Source organism: Clupea harengus, chromosome 5, assembly GCF_900700415.2.
Source record: "Clupea harengus chromosome 5, Ch_v2.0.2, whole genome shotgun sequence".
In the NCBI taxonomy this organism is placed as follows: domain Eukaryota; kingdom Metazoa; phylum Chordata; class Actinopteri; order Clupeiformes; family Clupeidae; genus Clupea; species Clupea harengus.
The window spans coordinates 19,451,962-19,459,461 of NC_045156.1; the positions used below are offsets into that span (position 1 = coordinate 19,451,962).

The 7,500-nt window shown below is 48.7% G+C and overlaps 1 protein-coding gene across 1 annotated transcript in view; it reads right to left on the bottom strand.

Annotated features, from left to right (window-relative positions):
• LOC105901848 (plexin-A1) overlaps positions 1–7,500 on the bottom strand; it is a 67,863-nt gene that overhangs the window by 40,359 nt on the left and 20,004 nt on the right. The window lies entirely within an intron of this gene.

Below are 7,500 nucleotides of genomic sequence, written 5' to 3' on the forward strand. Positions count from 1 at the left end.
GAGAGAGATGCTGTTGATAGGTTGTGATGTGCGCAATATGACCAGTGGCAAGGGACAACATGGCTGATAAGGATAGAGTGGGTCAGATAACATACAGTAACCTCTCATCCACAAGTAGGGCTAACAGAAGCCTGTGTATGTACCCACGCACACACACACACACACACACACACACACACACACGCACACGCACACGCACACGCACACGCACACGCACACGCACGCACGCGCAGACAGTACGTTGTAGTCTTGTGAGACCAGTCTTGTGCTGGAGAACCTGCCAGCTTAATTGTGTAATTAGTCCGCAGTATTAGCAGGGAGTCTGGCTAGCCTGAGGGGCTACTGACTGAGCCCAGGGCAGAACAGTACGGGCTGTGATTCATCGGGTGGGGGGTGTTTGGTGCACACCCACGGCATCACGTTTCCAGGCTCACCGGGAGGATCCAGGGAGTGCTGAACGTGAACAATCACCAATGGTTTCCAACCGGGGAACTTGTGGCAGCGTTTGCTGCAATAGTGTTGCTTTCTTTTTTTTTTCTTTGTCTTTTTTTTGCCTTTTTTTCGCAAGCCTCAGTCTGTCTACAAGTCTGTTGTATTATTCAGGCGGGTGCATATTTTATTTATTTGGGATGAGGGAGAGTCGGGGGTTGGTTCAGACAGGCCGGGAGTCTCTACGCCGCTCGGGGCTTCGAAACTAACGCTGCAAACTTTGGAGTGGTGAGGAGGTCTGCTCCTCGACGGCCACGGAGGCGGACAAGATCTCAAACACCTTTTTTTTATGCTGTGAGAACACGACACAGAGGACCTGAGGAGCGGATGGAGGGGGAGGACGGGGGAAAAGGGGTGAGAAAAGACTACTGCGAGAAAGAGCGAGATAGAGAGAGGGAAAGATAGAGAGAGGGAGAGAGAGATAGAGAGAGAGAGAAAGCGAGAGGTTTTAGAAAGAGAGAGGGAGCGGGGAGAGTTGAAAAAAACAGAGCAAGGGAGAGGAAGACAGACGAGACAGACAATTTTGTGAATTAGTGTGTGGAGAGTATTAATTTACACATGAAATAAGTGGCAGGATTTTGGGGCCGTGAGAAGCACTGGTTGGCAGTAAGTGAAATTGGCATTTTCCATTTGCTCTGTGACACATCTGCTTGGGGCTGCTTCCTATTCTCCCGGAGCAGGCCTCAGCGAGCGCCAAAACACACACACACACACAAATAGACAAAAACACACACACACAGCTGAGAATCTCAAAATGCGAATCTCAGTCAGTTCTAGAGACTACACACAATGCAGCACACACAAGCACTTTGTCAGAGCCCATCCTAAAGCCATACTTCAGCCCATCACTGCTACAATCCTGAAATATTGTGAGAACAAGATCATCATGGCCTCCAGACCTGAACACACAACACCTTCTATTAAGAAGTATCTATTTATGCACCTGTAACCTGATTAGAAAGTGTGAGTCCCTAGTGGCATGCAATCAGACCTTTAATGGGGTTTATGATTGGTCAGCTGAAGTAGTAATGGGAGAAGTAAGGAGAGATATGTTGGGAATCATCAGTCCCAAAGGAATAACACACATGTGATTGATTTCTATTCAATCCTTAATAGTAATAACGTTCAAACATTTCTGAACTAATCAATTCTCTTCAAGTTGGTACAGTTCACAGACATGTATACACACAGGTACATTTTGATAGATAATATAATGATCTGAGATCAATGCTAATGGGAAGTGTCATGTTAGCCTATATATAAAAACATACAGGGACTCTTTTGAAGCCACAGAAGGGATTGTATTTTGTTTTGACACGAGCTGCATAACACCTTCAAAAACAACTACAAAATGCCAAGACGTATTAAACACGTAGGGTCCTTCGCATACACATGGCCTCTGGTCATTCCTTCACTGACCAAAGTGACCCAAAGTGACCCAATGACGCAAATAAAAAAAATCTTAGGTAAAGAGGTATCTTAGAAAAAGTCACTCTAGATAGAAATAAATATGCACAATAATTATCATTCACTAATCGTTCATAGTCTTTTGTTTGTTGATCCTTCTACCCATCAATTCATCCATCTCCCCTAAACACAAACTAACAGCTTCCCACATATCACTGATATCTGCATCACTCCAGGCCTTCTCATGGCAGAGGTGTACTAAATCCCTCCCACAACCTGCAAATCTATTAAGGATCTTGCAATCTGCTAGGTGCCCCCTCTCTCTCACACACACACACACACACACACACCATGATCCCGCTCCTCTGTAACAGAGATCATTATTGTATCACTTGCACGCTGCTGGGACAAGCTGTAGAGGATTGTACACAACACCTGTTTATGAAACCCCCAGACACAGGCATGTGCACACACACACACAAACACACATCTACAGTACACACACACACACACTCTACAGGCCACAAGCCCTCTCCTGAATGCATCATAAATATTTACTTCACACTGGGATGTGTGTGTGCGGTAGTACATGTGTTTGTGTTTCTGTATATGTGTGTTTCTGTATATGTGTGTGTCTATATGTGTTGATGTGTGTGTGTGTGTGTGTGTGTGTGTAGGAGAGTTGCATCCCTCAGATCTATCTCTCCTTCCTTTCTCTCTGGCCCTCCCTCATCTTTTTTCCTTTCTCTGTATTCCTCCTCCTTCTCTTTTCTTATCTCTCCCACTGAAGCTTGTCCCGATTAAAGTTTAACGGCCTCCCCTCTACCCCTCTACCCCTCACCCCCTCACCCCTACCACCACCACCACCACCACCACCACCACCACCACCACCACCCACCCTGCCCACCCCAACCAGCCCCCTCCACTTTGCCCTCCACGCAGCTTCATGTGCGGGGTGGTCGGCAGAGGTGCAAAAACACATTCATAATTTATTAACAGGCTCACGTGTTCCCTTCCAATAACACTAACATCGAGGGGAAGGACCACATAGGGCAGCCTCCTGCCAGGTGTGTGTGTGTGTGTGTGTGTGTGTGTGTGTGTGTGTGTGTGTGTGTGTGTGTGTGTGGTGTGTGTGTGTGTGTGTGTGTGTGTGTGGTGTGAACACATGGAGAGAGCAGAAAAAGAGGGAGAGAGAGAGAAGTGAATGAATCGGATCATTACAGCAACTGCCCTGCTATGTCTACCCCTCCACTAGCGTGTGAATCGAGTAGGCCATATAAAGAGGAAGAGGAGGGGGAGGGAGGAGGAGGAGGGAGGAACAGCAGCAGAAGCCCCACTGAGATGCACTTCATCTCCCCCTCCTCCCGACCCACCGCCCAATATCCCTCCATATATATGTTTAATACTTAACAAAATATTGCAGAGGTAGAGATTGTGTCGGAGTGCGGTGCTTGGCAACCGTGCCGTGCTGGCAGGGAGGTAAAGCCGGGCGGCGCAGACATAAACTGCGAGCGGAGAGATAAAAAACCACCCGGCAACGCGATGAGTGCGGGCGCCTCCCCACAGCCCACTCCTGCCTGACTAACAAGTCAGCAGCAGGACCGAAATTAGCAGCATGGAGGGGTGGGTGTGGGTGTGGGTGGGTGGGTGGGCGCACCCCCTTTTGCCATTGCCTGCATCCCCACCTGGGGGGAGAGACGGCACGAATGAACAAATAAATAACTGCTGAGAACGATTAATGAAGCTGGAGGGAGGGGAGAGGAGAGGAGAGGAGAGGGCTTGCGCTCCAGATTCTCCGGCCTCTCTGTTTTGACAGAGCGATAGATCACGGCTGGAGAGGAATGATAGCGGGAGAGAGAGAGAGAGAGAGAGAGAGAGAGGAATGGTGGTACATATGTGAGTGGGTGAAAAGTGCCGATACTCCTGAAATCCGGTAAGAAGATGCTAGAGGAACAGAATAAGAGAAACAGAGAGTAAGAGAGAAAGGGGAGGGAGAGAGAGAGAGAGAGAGAGGGAGAGAGTGAGGGAGAGCGAGAGAGAGGGAGAGATAGAAAAACAGAGTGTGAAAGGATAGTAAGGCCTCTGTGAGGGTCACATATGGCTAATTAGTCATGCTTTGAAGGTGTACCTGCGTGGGTGACTTAAAATAGATTACACCTTACCCCCGCCCCACCCTACCCTACCTCCTTGACGCTATCCCCGGCAAAGCACATCACATATGCGCACTTACATAAATATACACATGTGCACACTAGTGCTCACAAAATGAACACGTTAATGTTTGCGATTCATTTGAAATATTGAACTAACTTGAATTAACGGAATTAACGCCGCTGCCTAGGTTTTGTTATTGTTTGTAATTTGTTATTATTTCTGCATATGTAATGGTTTAAAGTATTTGGGGCCATCAAATGCCGGACACAGAGCTTTGTTGAATTCACAAGCTTGCAAGTTTATTGAGCACTTCAATTTGCTACTAACCTGATGGGCTGTACACCTCGTTCTAACTACCGACCGGCTAACCTAGTCGCTAGCTCTCTCACAGCAAATTCTGCAATGAATTCGTTTTTTTGTTTTTAATCGATTGACAGCACTAGTCCCAACACATCCACTGAAACCTATAAGGTAGCTTATACATCACCCTCACACCAGAACATCTGTATCCTTCAGAGTCTATCCTCTACTGAGGGCAGTACTGACAAGGCGTGACTCACTCTGATCGGTGTGTCTAAATAGTCACGTGCCTCCAGTCTCCCAACACCTGTGTGTAACCGTCACCTTCATGCCAACGCTGCTCCTTCTAAAGCACCTGACTCTCCTGCACTAGGCTTAGTCTGAAAGTTTGGCGTCTGGGGGTTTCACTATAGGTGTTCATTTTTCATCTGCACTCCCGGACTCCTGACAGCAGGACCGCGCGGCTAGCTTGCAGCGGCTGCATACATTACAGCCAGTGTGGAGAGAGAGGCACTTGGAATATTATGCTAATAGTGGGAGCTTTGCGCCGGTGCTTCCAGTTAAAATGGCCCGGCACTGAAACAATGCAGCAAGCTATTGACAAGACACTTAACCTTCCACTGAGCTGGAATGACAGAGCAACAGGGTGATATTTCCTGAGTGTGTGTGGCAGGGTGATGCAGAACTAATATCACTGTCTGCCTCACACACACACACACACTTCACCCACGTCAGCAAAAATAGACTTACACATGCAAACACACACACACACACACACACACACACATTCATAGGCCATAATCAAGGATCAAACCGTAATCCAACATGGTATTAATCTGTGGTCAGCCAGTGCTGAATGGCTGTCTGCACTCATTGTGATACAGCGGGGGAAATAGCTGCAGCCGCTAACAGGATTGGGAGCAGATCCCATTACTGGGGCAACTTTGACAGGATTATTACAGGGCAGCGCCGCTGATGGAAATGAAAAGCTAGTAGAGGAGGCATGCAGAGGAAGTGCTGGCCTTGGCACAAAAAAAAAAAAAAAAAAAAAAACGTTCTCATCAATGTCTGTCCAAGCTCTATCTCCCCCTCATCGAGTGAGTCTCTCTCTCTCTCTCTCTCTCTCTCTCTCTCTCTCTCTCTCTCTCGTCGTTTACTCCTCTCCTCCACACCTTCCTCGTCATTGACTCCCCCTCTTTTCCTCTGCTCTACACTGCATCCCTTCCCTCTCTCCCTGCCTATCTCTCCACCTAGCTCTCATTCGACCCTCAACCCTCCTATCTCTTTTCACATGAACTCCCTCACTCCTCTCCTCCACAGCTCAGGAATAGCAGTAGAATGGTACCCCGGTGGAGATCTCTGACATCATCCAACCTCCAACCTTGGGTCAGTCCTCCGCTAGAAGCACTTTGTTTTGGTTGTGTCTGTCCAGACTCAAACAGGTATTGCAGAAACTAGCTTTATAGTCATAGTCCAGTAACTTCCTCTCATTCCACTCCTGCTCTTTCCCTTCCTCCATCTTTTTTCCCTTCTACTTCTTCTTCTTCTCCTTCTTCTTCTTGGCAGGTGCACTCTCCCCTGCCCCTCCCGAGTCTCCTCCCTCATCTTTCTCTCCCTCCCTCTGTCTCTCCCTCCCTCTCTCCTCCGGGTCTTCAGGGCTCTGTATGGTAACTCTTTCTGACACCTTGTCTTCTTTAAAGTCTGGGCCTGATCCCGCTAATTACTGCCGTGTCTGCCGAGGGAGGCTCCTCCGCACACCTGATGGCGGCTCCTCTCTCTTCTCATCTGAGGCCAGGGATGGAGAGGAGGAGGAGGAGGAGGAGAAGAGGAGAGGGGGAGAGAGGGAGAGCGAGGAGTGAGAGGCTGCCATATGCCCATGGCCGAGTGGCAATTCATTCTTATTTAGTTGAGGAGTGAGGACACAGGCCGCAAGAACGTCACCCGTCACAGCAGAGGAGAGAGGGATAGAGGAGACCACAGAGAAGGAAGTAGGATGGAGAGAAGAGAGGAAGAAGGGAGAAGAGAGAGGAAGGAAGTTGGAGGGTCAACAGGGATAGGCAGATAAGATAGGTAGGGAGGGAGATAGGGAGGAAGGGAGGAGAGAAGGAGGAGGAAAAACACAGGACGTCAAAGGGCAAAGAGAGTTAGGGAGGAGAGGGAGGATAATGAACGACGAAGAGAGAGAGAGAGAGAGAGACTGGAGGAGTGCAGACAGACACACCACTGCTCCCTCCACCTTGTGCTCCATGACTGCACTTGTGTAGATCATTCTTGTTTATAAGGCTGGGCAGTGTCTGGCTGTCAACTCTCTTAAACACACACACACACACACACACACACACACACACACACACACACACACACACACACACACACACACACACACACACACACACACACACACACACACACACACACACACACACACACACACACACACACAACTCTAGTTTACATAGATTTAGGGGCTGTCCTGTGGTTCCAGATGGTTCATTTCAAAGTCTGTGTGTGTTTGTTGAAAAGAGAGAGAGAGAGAGAGAGAGAGAGAGAGAGAGAGAGAGAGAGAGAGAGAGGGGATGGAGACCTAGAACATGGGAATGTCTGCCTAGTGTTTGGGACATGTCAGCTCTGGTATACACCTCAGATATATTCTCATATGAAGGATCTTCAGAGAGCTTTCCCACACAACTAGAGGCAGCTCACTGCACAATCTATGGCACAAACACTTGCAGCACTTCAGAGTTGACACTTGACCAGATAAAACCACACAAGAACTCTGTGTGAAAGGGATGCTGTAATGGGAGACACACACACACAAATTCTGTCCTTCTCTCTCTTCCACTCCCTCGATCTATCCCTGTTGCATCTCTCTCTCTCTCGCGCTCTCTCTTTCTCTCTCTGCCCAGTGGGTAGGAGGTTCTCTGTGTGGGATCAGGACCCTATTAGACCTTAGCAGCAGGTAATAACCACTGCCCTGAGGGCACGCTTACCCCCTGCTCCCTCTCCCTCTCTCTCGCACTCTCTCTTCCTCCCTCTCTCCTCCTGTGCCATCCACATGCTTGACCAGGGGCAGACACCATCAGCCTCCTTACTCTCATCCTCTCTGTCCTCCAATTCGCTCATTCCCCCCACCTCCCACCATACGGCTAC